The sequence below is a fragment of the Neophocaena asiaeorientalis genome, unplaced genomic scaffold (genome assembly GCF_003031525.2).
Source record: "Neophocaena asiaeorientalis asiaeorientalis breed wild unplaced genomic scaffold, Neophocaena_asiaeorientalis_V1.1 scaffold62, whole genome shotgun sequence".
In the NCBI taxonomy this organism is placed as follows: Eukaryota; Metazoa; Chordata; class Mammalia; order Artiodactyla; family Phocoenidae; genus Neophocaena; species Neophocaena asiaeorientalis.
In genome coordinates, this window is record NW_020175191.1 from 3037933 (window position 1) to 3053791 (window position 15859).

Sequence of the window (15859 nt, forward strand, 5' to 3'; positions counted from 1 at the left end):
TATACGGGTCTTTCCACAAATAATACATTTTATCATCTTCAATGCGACAAAAAAAGCCTTTCTTGACCATTCCAGCACAGATTTATTACAGTAACTCCCACTGCTGGCATCATGCTTTTTGGTACCAAATCATTTCTGTACTTTACTTACATGTTTATGTATCTTGTTCCTTCAATTATATTTCAGATTTCTGAGAGACAAATTCAAGTTTATTTCTTTATCACAACCTCTGATAGCACTTAACCAGGTACTGCTAAACTTACCACAGCAATAACTAATACAGCAAAAAGATAGTTAATCTATAACAGCAAACGACACAGTTCAAGTTGGTAGACAGTTCCACCAACTTTAAAAAATTTTGTTTGGTGAACTGTATAAAGTCTTAATTATCCAATCAAGAAATAACCTCTTCTTTTAAAAGATACCCATTGGGCATTTTAATAAATTTGCTATCCACTCATGCTAAGATTATTAACATTCATGGGTGGTACTGACCAATTCTTTCGCTTTAATCCTCTGAACCAAAGTGTACCCCCTACAACCTCCCCCCCACCCCCAAAGCTAGACGCTTCTTAAGTCCCATGAAATACAGAGTACTAATAAAAAAAAACCAAGGAACAATTTAAATGTGGATCTGAGAGTCTCCCTGATTACTAAGTAATCAACTCCTTTTCCCTTTTCTCTGTATGGGAACGCTACCACCATTAGTTAATTATCAATTATGTCATGCTGTTTTAGAAGTTAATTTTCCTTTACTTGATCTGATAATCCAAACAGTCATGCCCTATTTTACCTGCCTTAAAACTATCATCACCTGTTTTGTTATTTACTGTCCCCTCCACTTCGCTGCTTTATCGCAAAGGCTTAGCTGAAGCTGGGCACACAGCAGGCACTAAACTAATACCCGTTGAACTAATACATTTATATGACATTAATCCATCTAAAATGCTACCACATAACCCAGTTTATCATTTTGACAAATTATACTCAAAGTCTGTACAGCATTCACTTGGGAAGAATGTTAAAGAAATGCTAAACCAGTCTATAAAAGTCCCTCCACCTAACCCACTTTCTTCAGAGTATTTTCTTTGAGAGTAAGAGCAAAGACCCAAATAGGCAGCATGGAACTGAAAAGGTTCTCTACTGTTGATTTATATGACTAACACTCGTTCTTGCCTTAACTCCCCAGTTGGTATTTCTTGATGAATTAACCCAAGACAAGTTTATCACATTTTTCTCTAACCTGTATAACCGAAGTGCCTAACAGGTTTTAATTCAGTTTTACTTTGGGATCTAAGGAAAATGATAAAAGTTCAGGTAATTAACCACCTTAAAACAATTTAAGTCATCAACACGTTGAGCGGAAATAAAAGAAAATCAAATTGCTGCAACCATCTTTTTCTATGTTTCCTTTAGTAATAACAATTGTGCTGTTACTAGATATTTAAAATTATACACCCACCCATCACTTAACTTCTTTTACATATACTAATACTTTGAAATAGGACAAATGCCAGTGTGGAAAGAAGCTGAAGAAATGCTCCAGACACAAAAGTCAAAGAACAGTGTAGACCAGCACCATCCAACAGAAATACTGTGCAAGCCACATATGTAATTTAAAATTTTCTAGTAATCATATGAACTTGAAAGAAAGGTGAAACTAATTTTAATTAAGTATCTTACTTAACCAAATCCAAATGTCATCAGTTCCCACAGGTAACTGACATGTTTTTAACATCCCTGGAAATCCAATGTTTAGCAGAAATACAAACAACTAACTGGCTATATATTGGCTGCAGCTGCAAACCAATGGATAGCCTACAGGTTCAACGCGAATAAACTCCCAATCAATTATTTTCAACTACACATTAATAGTATACCTCAGCATAAAAGGACAAATAATGCTCAAAAAATAATCTTCCAATACAGAATATTCAGTTTAATACCCCTAATAAAAAATGTAGCACAACAGAAACATCTCTAAGAATTCCTCTGGCTTGACAGTATATTTGAACTGGAAAAAAGTGTTGAATTATTTTTTTAACTAGGTACTCACACATGCAAGCAGAAAACATTCTAATACCAAGACAAAGGAATTTTTAAAAATCTTGATTTGGCAGAAAGCATTTAACAGCAAGAAATGATGGGATTCAAAAAACAAGTCACCCCCACCACAGCAATTTCACCACTGTAGACATTCCAGCTATTAAATCTTAAAAAATACAGTTTTAATTCTTCTAGCTGTAATTCTTTTATCATGAAAAATCCTACAAGTTACAGCTCTTCATAAGACAGTCTGGGTCAAAAATCTCAAAGTAGTCCCCCTTTGATTTTTGAAAAGACTAAACTAAGAAGGCAAACCAACGCCTCAAAATTATTTAACAAGATCTCAAGATTTTTATTTTGTAATGCAGTCCTCAAATTCAACTCCTTAAAAATCTGCGCACATAGCATTTCCATGTTTAAACTACTTTTTCAAAAGTATGGGCCTCACAATAATGTGAATGAACTTAATGCTACTGAACGGTACACTTAAAAAAAAAAAGGTTAAAACGGTAAATTCCGTTATGTATATTTTACCACAATTTAAAAGAAAAAAATTTTTTAAATGTTGTAATGGACCTGCATTGTGTGTCTTTAGATGGAAGGAAGGGAAAACAGGAGTAGGATAAAGCAGGACTACATGTCAGCTTCCACATTCTCATTTTTTATTTGCAGGAATTTACCAGAATTTTCAACCATACTCTAAAGGTCATACTTGTTAAGTCAGAACTTATTTACAAAAAAAGAAAACCTATCTTCTGTGTCTCAAATGCTTTACTTTTCAACTCAGCTGCTATAAATACTCATCTCGATGGTAAACATCCAGAGCAGCTGCAAAATCACTCAAACCACTACCATCTCTTTTATTTTGGGCCTATGGCTGAAAGGAAAAAAAAAAAACAAGGATGAAAATTTATCGAGATTTTATGACTCAGGCATATGCCTATTCAAGTATATAACCCCCCTCCTTACCCAAACCAAGAACACCCAATATTGGTTAGTACCAAAAGGGCACAAAGGTATTATACTGCCCCTCAACGTAGTATTGAAAATGCTTCCTTCTATAGACTCGAAAATTACTCAGCGTTTTGATACAGAACAACTTATATTAGCGGGCTATAATTTGGTACCTACATTTTATAGATTGGTAGCTCTGGTCAAGAGCTGCCAGTTCATACCATCCTGATAAAAAGCTAAGTCTCCCACAGGAAAGATTTAAAGATTTAACTACCACAGTGCCTTTGGGCGTCCTCCCTCCTCCACCCTGTCTACCAACTGTTTAAGAGGACCACATTCTTGCGCTCATTTTAGATGCAAAACAAGGAAATTACCTCAAACAACGTTCAGCTTTTGTATTTACGGATTGTAGGCTGTTTTTGGAGAGGGTTCCCTGCCTCACTTGTCAGGCAAGAGAGGAGCTACTGGGTGTTTCTAAAGGAAAACCTTAAAGCAAAAAGAACCGTAGCACTAAGAGTTCCTACTTATGATACAGCGGATGGTAAGAACCTCTAAACTGTCTACGACCAGGGCTCTAAAAAACTAATTCTACACAGAATGACGAAGCCATGCCTTTCATTGCACAATATGGGCCGGGCTCTTACACTATAAGAGCCAGAGAGGGAGTAAGGAGAACTCCACTGAGTTCTCACCGAGTTCGCCCTAACACCAGGATTAGAAGGGTGAGAGCCATGTGCCTAAGTTTAGGGGCTGGTTCTCTTCCTCAAGAAGCCGAAGGGGAGGACTAGACAGGAAGGTTGGGTGTTGAGACCCAAGATAAACAGCTCTAGGTGAATGGAAGTAAGGATGACAATTCGGCCGCACTACCGTGCCAGATGTGCCGAGGAAAGGAGGTGTCTCTAAGCAGTTAGATGGAGCGGGGTCTCAGTCCATACACAAAGGAAGCGCCATTGCCGCACTGCGCTCTGGTACTCGTAGTCAGATCCAAGCAGGTGATGGCCAAGACACCACAGGGTTCAGAGTCAGAATAGGCCCCTCTCCTATGCCTCCAGCTCTTCCAGTCTCACACAAAGGACCGCGCCACCACTCCCTCGCCCCGCCCGCCGGGACTTGTAGTTCTCGTTTCCCCCACCAAGCCGCAGAGGAAGCAGCAGCCAGACTACAACTCCCAGCAGCCTCCGCGCCCGAGCCCCGCACCCCTGCCTCCATCTTGGCTGCGGTCGGAGCCTCCATTTTCGCTCCCTCCCCCCACTTTAGTCACCACCACCACCACAACGCGCGACCGCCTGGCCTAGACTCTTCGCTTCTGCTCTGCAGCCTGATGTGAGGCCTAAACAGTTGAACGGGAGCCGGGTGGAAAAGCCCGGGGCAGGGACTCAGGGTGAGATCGTCTCTACCCGGAGCTCTAGGAGTGCCCACCCTGCCTCAGAAGTCTCTCCCGTTTGTCTTGGTCCTCTCATCTGCCCTTAACGTGGCTTCTTGCTACCCTCAGTTGGACCCTGAGGTCGTACTCACCCCAACAGCTCAGCGCCCCCTCTCCAGCGCCGCCATAAGCAGCACGGCCCGGTACGTAGGAATAAATCTCGCTTCTCTCGCGAGAGTTGCGGGCTTCGAGCGCGTGCACCGGAAGGGGGGGGAGCGTACCCTTAGTACGCCTGCGCACGAGGGCTGAGTGACGCCGGCCAGTTCGCTGCGCTTAACCACAACCGAGGTGGTGTCTACATTCCCTTAGTTCCCCTCCTCCGTGAGCTGCAGGAAGCAATCTTTGTGTTTGCTGACTCCGCTGGGACGCACGGGGCGGGGTGGCGGGTGACTTTCGGCGTCTCTGATCTTTGCAAACCTGAATGTTTTAGGCCCCGAGATCAGGATAAACCTTGAAGACGAACAATTAGGAGGGCATATCAGGAATGTAATATAAAGGATTTCTCTTTTCTCAGCGATAATCCGGAAGTTCCTCAAATCCCAGTTCCTCTTTATTCACAGTGCAAGCCTTCTTTCTCTTGTCCGCTACCTTAGACTGGACTTTTATTTAATATAGAGTTAGGCTTTAAGCAAGGTAATTTGAATGCCATACGTGAGAACTTTGTTTCCCACAAACTGTGTTGCTTGCAACAGACAGACGAGAGTGAGCAAGGTAGCATAATCATTAAAAAACAAACTCCTTCAACTGACCTTTTTAGTTAACAGAAGATCTACATAGTGTATCAGGTAATCAGAGGGGTAAATCAGTAACGAAAAGGTTGAAATCAGGGCAAATGGATGACTCATCCCACAGGGAAAGAGGGAAGGAGGAAAATGGTTAATTCTGGCCCCAGAAAAGTTCAATGAATTATACCTTGCCAAACGATAGAGCAGTCCCCTCTGGTGAGAGGAATGCTCTTTCACAGATTCTGTGGCTCTCTCACTTGACAATATTGGATAAAAAATGACCAGTCAACGCTCCTGAGAACTCTCCCACCACTTTATTTTCCCCTTCAACACTTATTTGTCTGGCATCTTGTATGCGTCGTCACTGGGGTGTATACTATAGTAAAGACAAACGGTCATGGTTCTGTCCTCAAGGAACTTTCAGTCTAGCATCATTCAATAATCACAAAACCAAAATCTGAACATACACATTGAAATAACTGCAATGATGGAAAGGTGCACAGCTCATTTCTGAGCAAATCATCTTGAATTATAAGAGGAGGTAGTATCTTCTGATGTTCAAAGATTTTTCTTTCCACCTCTGTTGCTATTGGTCTAATCCCATACCACCTCCAAGCTGCCTCTTCTTTTTGATGCCTTCCCACGCTTTCCCAGGCACAGACATTTGCTTCATTTTCAGCGCTTTCATAGCTCACTCTATTGTAATTATTAGTTTATACTAGCTAGTGATTCTTTAGGACAGGGCCTGTGACATTCATCTTTGCATCGCTCTTTCCTGACAGTGCCTGGCATAGACAACCCTCAAAAGCTTGTTGAATGAATAGCACTGAACAACAATGTAAGAAGTTGTTAGAAAGTGTAGTGTTCTGTTGGGAAGTATGGAATGTAAATATGTCAACCTAGCTGTTTTGTTTCCTCTGTCCAAATCTTAAATTAAGATTTCTCCTCCCCAGCAATAGATCTCGTTTGGATATTCTAATCTAGTGTTACAGAGAAACTGCCCTGGGCTCTTGCACTAGAAATAAGGTCATGTGAAGCTGGGCTAAAAGTAGAATTAGGTCTAAGAGCACACATTCTCAAATATCACAGCAATGGGAAATGTAAAAAATAATAGTCTCACTAAATTCTATAAATACAAGTCCTATTAATAAGAATAAAGTCTCAATTTCTACCATCATACATAGCTTCTGAAGACCTTCTTAAACCATGTAACTGTTTTATCATCCTTATTCTATGTCTCAATTGCCTTTAAATTCCTCCTTGGTCCATTAGTATCAAATTACTCTTAACACAAAATGCAAATGTGTATCAATCCAGAAGCATACATTTTAGCTTCCAATGCATTAAAAGATGGAGTAATTCACTAGTTTAAATGATTTTGTCTTAAATCATTGATTTAAATCACTAGTTTAAATGATTTAGTTTTTCTACAATTACCACTCATAGGTTTCATTTTTAGGTAGAGGTAGGTTTCATTCTTAGGAGATCACATTTTAAGGCAATAATATTTTTTCAGAGTAATTTTGAAGTCAAATTAAAAATACCCCAAAATGTAGTTATGTTTTTATGTTTATTTTTTAAACTGAAGTTAATTAAAGCAGAAGCTTGTGAAGTCACTTGGGAAACCATTTCCTATAACAATAGGGTAATCATGGATTTGGGGAAGATATTTACTCCATTAAGGAATAATAATCAGAATTTAAAAGTTGCATATATTTTTGGTTATTTATCATACTAATTTTTCTTTCGAGAAACATAGACAATGAGATTGATTATAGTTGTGGGGTTTTTTTCCTCTACCATTATCAATAAGCACATTTCTCTGGAGTCTATTTGAGAATCAAAAGCAAGCATTCTGGGCTTCCCTGGTGGCGCAGTGGTTAAGAATCCGCCTGCCAATGCAGGGGACACGGATTTGAGCCCTTGGCCGGGAAGATCCCACATGCCGCCGAGTAACTAAGCCCGTGCACCACAACTGCTGAGCCTGTGCTCTAGAGCCCGCGAGCCACAACTACTGAAGCCCACGCTCCTAGAGCGCGTGCTCCATGAGAGAAGCCACCGCAGTGAGAAGCCTGCATACCGCAAGGAAGAGTACCCCTGCTTGCTGCAACTAGAGAAAGCCCGTGCACAGCAACGAAGACCCAACGCAGCCAAAATAAATAAAATAAATTTTTTAAAAAGTAAGCATCCTTTATGCATTTATAAGGTTTTCTTGAGCAGCAATGGACGAGATCTTTGTCAGTTGTCTGTGAAATGAGAAAAATTAGATCAATGTAGAGACTTCTTTTAAGTAAGGCTAAATTGATTCAAGATTTAAGGACTGTTTTGTTTTTTTTCTTTTTTTTGGCCATGCCATATGGCATGCAGGATCTTAGTTCCTGGACCAGGGATCGAACCTGTGCTCCCTGCAATGGAAGCACGGAATACTAACCATTGGACCGCCAGGGAAGTCTTTAAGCACCGTTTTTATTCTGACATTATGTCTTTCCTAGCTAGGGAAGTTAATGAGAACTTCCTTTATAAAATTATGGTAATAGTGGATGGTAAAGGAATCCACATTCAAGATATCAGAACAGGAAAACACAAGTTAGAGCAAAAACTTTCATACAGAATATTACTTCCAAAAGAATGTAAATAAGATTTAACCCTAGAACCCCACAATCCAAAACTTTTTATTCATTAGCAAGCCCCCAAACAGTTAAAATGATTGTTTAAATGAGAATAATATGTAAGCATAACAATTATGTAATAAAATATTAGAATTTAAATAAAAATAAGGCAGAAGCTTTATATAATGCTTCCCTTTTTTTAAAAAAATGAATTTATTTATTTAATTTTTGGCTGCATTGGGTCTTCGTTTTTGCACGCGGGCTTTTCTGTAGTTGTGGCGAGTGGGGGACTACTCTTCATTGTGGTATGCAGGCTTCTCATTGCGGTGGCTTCTCTTGTCGCAGAGCATGGGCTCTAGGCACACAGGCTCAGTAGTTGTGGCTCACGGGCTCTAGAACACAGGCTCAGTAGTTGTGGCGCACGGGTTTAGTTGCTCCGCGGCATGTGGGACCTTCCCGGACCAGGGCTCGAACCCATGTCTCCTGCAATGGGAGGTGGATTCTTAACCACTGCGCCGCCAGGTAAGCCCTATAATGCTTCCCTTTAAAATGTCAACATTGCACTGAACAGAAGAATTAGGTGGACATGCTAAGCTGCTGCACTAAAAGTAATCACCATAACATTTTAGCTCTGGGAATCAGCCAGAGAGAAGCATGGAGCAAAGCCTATTTCAAACTTAATTAAAAATAAAACCAATTGTATTTAGAATAAAGTCCAAACTCTTTTACAATGATCTATAGTACAAGGCCCTAAATGACCTAGTCTCTGCTAAGTCTAACCCCTGGTTCACTGTGTTTCAATCCACTGCCACCAACATTGCAAAGTTTTTCCTACTTCAGAATCCTTGCCTTTACTCTTGCTTCTGCCTGGAATGCTCCTTCCCCAAATCATCAGATATTTGGCACTTTCTTATCACTCAGGTTTCAGCCCAAATGTTACCACCTCACAAAGATCTTTTCTAAAGTAAAAGTACCCACTATTACCATTGCTCTCCATAACAATATTAGCTTGTTTTATTGTCTGTATAATATGTATTGTTATCCAAAATTAACACATTTATGAATTTAATCTTTCATTGCCCTACTTCCTGAACAATAATGTAAGCTTCAGTTTTCTGGTTCATCATTGTATCCTCTAAACCTAGGATAGTGACTGAGATAACAGTAAGTACTTAATAAATGTTCATTGAATGAATGAGTTATACTTATTTAATTAAATCTAAGACAGTATTGACTGTGTGATACATCATTATTTATGTACCAGCAAGAAGAAAATGTTGCCATTTTCACTGTGACATAGGGAGTTCCTTGGCGGTCCAGTGCTTAGGAGTCCATGCTTCCATTGCAGGGGGCATGGGTTCCATCACTGGTTGGGGAACTAAGATTCTGCAAGCCGTGCTGGCGCAGCCAAAAAAAAAAAAGCAACACACTATGACATAATACTTTTATTACTTAGAAGTTTATATTTATTAAAAGAGCCCTTTTAAACTAATTTAGACCTAGTTTTTTAAAATTATGTCACACTTGTGTGTATATAAAGCAAAAAAAAAAAAGCAAAGTAAATTAGTTAAGGTATTCCTAAAACTTCTTTACTAGTCCAACTCTTCTGAATCTCTTTCTTTTTAGTAATAAATTTGAATATGTTTTTATTTTTTATAAAATTTATTTATGGCTGTGTTGGGTCTTTGTTGCTGCGTGCAGGCTTTCTCTAGTTGTGGCGATTGGGGGCTGCTCTTCGTTGCAGTGCGTGGGCTTCTCATTGCAGTGGCTTCTCTTGTTGCAGAGCACGGGCTCTAGGTGTGCAGGCTCAGTAGTTGCGGCTTGCGGGTTCTAGAGCGCAGGCTCAGTAGTTGTGGTGCATGGGCTTAGTTGCTCCGTGGCATGTGGGATCTTCCCAGACCAGGGCTCGAACCATTGTCCCCTGCATTGGCAGGCGGGTTCTTAACCACTGCGCCACCAGGGAAGTCCCTGAACATATTTTGAAAATGCCATACATCAAGAGGCACCATAAAAAAATTAAAAACCAACAGACTAGGAGAATATATATTTGCAACATATAAAACTGACAATGCATTATCATGAATGTATAGTAAATTAATACATATCAATCGATAAGAAAAAAATCAAAGAAAAGGAAAATGGAGGAAAGACTTGAATGTCTATATTAAAAAAACTCTGTATAGGCAAATAAACATTTGAAATTATGCTCAGCCTCATTAGTAATCAGGGGAATGCATATTTGTTCTGAGATAATTTTAGGCTTACAAAAGAATTAGAAATACAGCACAGAAAGTTCCCATAAACCCTTCACCCAGTTTTCTATTATGTTAATCTTACCTCACCATAGAACAATTTTCAAAAGTAGGAAATCAACCTTGACCCAATAATATTAACTACAAAATTAATTCGGGTTTCACCAGTTTTTTCTCTAATATCCATGTTCTCTCCTAGAATCAAATCCAGGATCCCATCCTACATTTAATACTATGTCTCCTTAGTTTCCTCTATCCTATGACAGTTCCTCAGCTTTTCCTTGTCTTTCATGACCTAGATACTTTGGAAAATATTGGTCAGTTATTTTGTAAACCTCCCTTAATTCAGTTTTGTCTGATGTTTCTCTTGATTAGATTGAGGTTATGCATTATTTGAAAGAATGTTACAGAGGTCATGTACCCTTGTCATTGCATTGTATCAGGGCTTATATGATGTTGAAAAGTATTATTAGTGATGTTTACCTAATCAATTGGTCAGTGTTGTCTGCCAGGATTCTTCATGGTAAAATTACTGTTTTTCCCTTTATAATAATTAAATATTGTGGTGGAGATACTTTGAGACCATACTTGAACAGTGTCCTGTCAAAATTCATGTCTACCCAGAACCTCAGAATGTGGCCTTATTTGAAAATAGGATCTTTGCAGATATAATCAAGTTGAAATGAGGTCATACTGGACTAGGGTAAACCCTAATCCAACCATCAGTGTCCTTAGAAGAGGGAAATTTGGACACAGAGACATATAAGGAGAGCGCCATGTGAAGACTGAGAAGGCAGAGATTGCAATGATGCATATGGAAGTCAAGGAATGCCAGGAATTGCCAGAAGCTAGAAAAGGGGCATGGAACACATTCTTCCTCAGAGCCTCCAGAAAGAACCGACCTGCCAACACCATGATTTCAGACCTCCAGCCTCCAGAACTGTGAGAGAATAGATTTCTGTTGTTTTAAGCCATCCAGTTTGTGGTAATTTGTTATGGCAACTCTGGGAAACTGATACAGAGACTATGCAAATATCCTTTTTCTGTTTGAACTTTAGTCCACTTATTTTAGCATGCATTGGTGGATCTTGCTAATAAATCTCTTTTTTGTCTCATAGATGTGCAGGTTTTTCCACACAGAAGTATTCTTGGGCCACCAAGAATACTGGTAATGCAGAATTTCCTGAGTGTTTCATTGTTGTCTCCAGGATTTTATTCCAAGCTGCCAAAAGCCACTGTGGTAGGCAGAATTTTAAGATGATCACCAAGATTCCTATCACCTGGTACACTTGCCGTGTATAATTCCTTCCTTTTGAGCGTGGGCTGGGCTTGTAGATCTTAGAGGATATCACTTACATCTCCTCAATGGCAAAAGGGATCATTGCAGATATAATTAAGATATCTAATCAGTTGGGTTAATCAAGAGGGAGCTTATTCTGTGTGGGCCTAACCTAATCAGGTGAGCTCGTGTGCGCGCGCGCGTGCGATCTTTCTCTCTCTCTCTTTTTCTTTTTCTTCCCCCTCAGTGGCTGGAGACTTTATCTTGGCCATACCGGCAGCATGTGGGATCCTAGCTCCCCGACCAGGGATCGAACCTGTGACCCCTGCATTGGGAGCACAGAGTCTTAACCATTGGACCACCAGGGAAGTCCCCAGATGAGCTCTTAAAAGGGAGTCTAGAGGTAGAACGCAAGGGAAGTCAGAGATGATCTCCTGTGAGTTCTACACCTGCAAGGAAATGAATTTTGCCAACAACCACGTGAGTATGGTAGAGGGCCCAGAGCCTTAGACGAGATGCTAGCCTCGGATGATACCTTGACTTCAGCCTTGTGAGATCCTGAGAAAACCCAGCTGAGCCCTGCATGGACCTGTGACTTACAGAACTGTAAGATATTAAATAGGTGTTGCTTTAAACTGCTAAATTTGTGGTGATTTGTTACATAGCAATAGAAAATGAATACAGCCATACTCCAAATTCTTATGCTGGCACTCCTGATTTTACAGTAAGTGCTAATGGAAAGTTCACAGAAAACAGCTAAACCCCCATTCCTTTCTCAAATGGTCCTTAGTTTGTTGACTGAAATATCAAGAACTTGACTTTATCCAGTCACACCACCAGGAATGCAAACCAATTTTCTTATGCTTAGAATCAACTAGACGACAACCCCTACATGTATAAGACATATCTCAATTTCAGAGACATTAAAGTATGAAATAAAGATGAATCTTAGGATCAATAACATACAGAAATCCATTTCTAGGAGGCTAGACGAAATGTTGAGTGAATTGTAGTTCATCGAAGCTCTGAAGGTTCCACTTTCTCTTAGGCATTCTTGGAGAGTGACAAAAGAAAAAGCATCATCTGCTTTCCACTATGAATATTAGTGGATAATAGTCCTTAATTCACTTTGAAAGTTGCCATGAGACAACTGCAAGTGAAATAACTGCAGAATACGAAATACAACTGCTTATAGCGAAACGTGTCTAATATCAATGAGGTAGATGGAGGAAGAATTAAAAATTAGGAGTCAGATATTAGCAAGGATTTTTAAAAAAATGTATAATTTTATTATTTTACATGTATGTATCTCTTAACAATATACTGTAGTCACATGATGAAATCTAGTACATCAATGAAAATGAATGACAACTATATACAACACAATGAATCTTAGAAACATAATGAAGAGTGAAAAAAATCAAATCCCCATAGACTACTATACAGTCTAATACCACTTTCATAGAGCTCAAAAAGGAGCAAAACTAAAAAATGTCACTTTAGTGTTATACACATATTTTAGGTCTTTTCTCATGTGATAAAACTACTAAAAAGAGGGAGCAGAGGGGTAGAGACAGGAGAGGAGCACAAATAAATAAATGTAACATATGGGTAATGTTCTATTTTTTAAATTAGGTGATGAATTATTATGCTTGATAATTTATTTGCATGTCACATCTTTTTATGTCAAAAATTACATTAAAACATAAGGGAAAAATTATGCATAATGTGTTGACAAAATTTATATTTGCATTGTTGCTTTTTAAACTATGCTTATTTTATCAGTCAGCGTTCTTAATTATAGTCAATTCAGGTTAATTTTAACAAAAAGTGATTTTATTAAAAGCTAATAATCCTCAGGTAATCCTCAGGACCTCTGGATAGCCAGAAAACCAGAATTAGAGGCTATACAACCTCTATAATCACTTCAGATAATTGCTTCAGTGAAGACCCCACTGTGTCCACTGGGGCAGAGACACTGCAGCTTACACCATTGACTTTGCTGACACTGGATACTGAATGTTGTCAGTACAACCACTTGCTGCTCATTCTGTGGAGGTGGATGCAGTAGCCAGTGTTGTAGTCACTGCCTTTATTCAAAGAATTCAGCATAGTCCCCTGCTTCTTTGTATCACTAACTTTTAAGGCAGAGGTATCTTCACTGGCTGCAAAGTGGCTGGGAACACATCTGACACTTTCAAATTTTTTAGGAGGGAGGAAGGCTCTGCCTCATTAGGTGATGGGTTCCCTAACTATAGTATAGGAGTTAGGATAATGGGCAGCCTAAAAAGAAATGTCAGATGTTTTCTGCAGCCCACTCCTTGGCCACTCAACACCAACACACTCCTTTGGCTAATGCTTACACTTGTTAAAAACTATTCAGTGTAAGAGGACTTGTGTCAGACATTGTTAGCTGCTTTACCAATACTGTTTCCTCTTTGCTAATAGAATACTGATTTTATTTGCGGCAGCTATGTCCCCAGCCTCCTTTGCTGCTAGAAGTGACCATGTAACAGGTCAGGCAAATGACAAAGGGAAGTCTGTCTGGATTTCTGGGAAAGCATTGCTTTTCCTCATAAAAGAGAATACATATAGCTGGCATACGACATTTCCCTTTTTTTTTCTGCCTTCAAACATGGACATGACTTCTGGCAGAGCAGCAACCTTCTTGCAACAAGAAAATTGCATGAAGGCTGAAAAACAACACGCTAAGGAGACAGATTTGAAAGACAGAACTGCACCCTTTCCTGTATGTATCAACAGTAAGGATTGTTAAGCACTGATTAAGCATTGTTCTTTTTTTTTTTTTTTTTTTTTTTTTTTTTTTGTGGTACGCGGGCCTCTCACTGTTGTGGCCTCTTCCATTGTGGAGCACAGGCTCCGGATGTGCAGGCTCAGCGGCAATAGCTCACAAGCCTAGCCGCTCCGCGGCCTGTGGGATCTTCCCGGACCGGGGCACGAACCTGTGTCCCCTGCATCGGCAGGCGGACTCTCAACCACTGCGCCACCAGGGAAGCCCTAAGCATTGCTCTTTTCAGTTGCACGCACATACTCTCAGCTACACCACTCTAAAAAACAGATGACAATTATGTCTCATTCCTTAAGACTCCATTTATTAAATTTGTGATATTTTCTAATATATGGGCTGTGGTGTATCTTTTGCACCATTAATAAAATAGATTTTCCTCTCAAGAACCACTTGAACTCTGAATAGTATTTGGCATTTAAAGGAATCTTAATGGTTAAGAATATGTTTAAGTCTGGGTTTGAATCTTGGTTTCAGTTTGGAATAATAACAACCTCCTCGTGCCTGAGTATCTGTAAAATGAGGTACAGTTGAAATGGAGATTATATAATAACTAGAAAGCACTAAGCTTTCTAGTTCTACTCATTTTGTCTCTATTGGATTCTCAAGTTGCAAATAGTCCCTCCTCTGTACTCTACACATCCTTATATTGGATTTATCATATTGTTTGCCTCTTCTACCAGATTTTTCTTCAAAAACACTGTCAACGCCTCCCCCCTGCTTTTTAAAATTCATAACTCCAAATCAAGTGCCTAACATAGTAAACTAGACAGTCTGAAACTAGTGTCCTTAGAAGTTATCTGGGATGATTATTAAAATACAAATTCCTAAATTCCATCCCCAAACTTCTATTGTAGTAGGTCAGTGAACCACATTTTGAGGAACACTGGAATAGATCTTCAATGTTTGAATCAAATTATGCATAAGGTATTAATATAAGGTAATAAAGGTAGGTATCAATAATATTTATGCATTTTTCCAAGATACTTCCAAACAGTTTTAATTTTATACTTTGACTTGTAATCATGTAACTTATGATTTCTAACCATGAGGAAACCTCTAAAACCATTTCAGAAACAACTATTTATAGTTATCTGAACTACAATGTGATAATTAGAGAGTATTTATGAAAAACCCTGTGTACCTGATAGGTTGCTATATAAGTGAAAAACACTTGCACTTCCTATAGTTAGACTCATTACTGAGTAAAATTAGCTGATATTCTCAAAATGAGATTTTTATTAGAAAAGGTAAGTTTGTACTAAAATTTTGCACATTAGTCAAGTTCCATCATCCACTGCAAAATAAACTTTCGTACCCATTCAGACCAAAGTCAAGAACATTCCTTCTCCCCTTCAATTTTCTAACTACACACTATTTTCATAGTATTAACACCAGCTAGAATTCACATTATATAGGGTGCTAAGAATTCTTGAGGCTCATGCTTCAAGCTTTTGATTTACCAGGGGGAAAAGTTAACATTTAGATTTATCCTGATATCTGAGATGTAAAGAACTTTACAAACAACTCTAAAGGAACATAAAGTAGATAAAGGGACACCATGTTATAGTTTAATGGGCCATTTGATTACCTTATCATTTTCACTGAAAACTGGCCATGGCAGCTGACCAATGGTATAGGGTACCTGCCTCCTGAATGGAACTGTGGAACACAGAGTGGCACTTAGGACATATACTGCAAGGCAAATGGCTAGACTAAAAGTTTACATACTCAGGAAATGAGATAAAAACATCCACACTTCGGG

At 39.2% G+C, this 15859-nt stretch overlaps 1 protein-coding gene across 3 annotated transcripts in view; it reads right to left on the minus strand.

The window, feature by feature from the left end:
- CSDE1 (cold shock domain containing E1) overlaps positions 1-4644 on the minus strand; it is a 37122-nt gene extending 32478 nt beyond the window's left edge. For 2 of the 3 annotated variants that reach the window (XM_024764917.1, XM_024764915.1), the window contains exon 1: positions 4516-4644. The gene's annotated coding sequence lies outside the window, so the exon portion shown is untranslated. The remainder of the gene's footprint in view (positions 1-4515) is intronic. The other variant, XM_024764916.1, reaches the window with a different exon arrangement.
- Positions 4645-15859: the final 11215 nt, after the last annotated feature.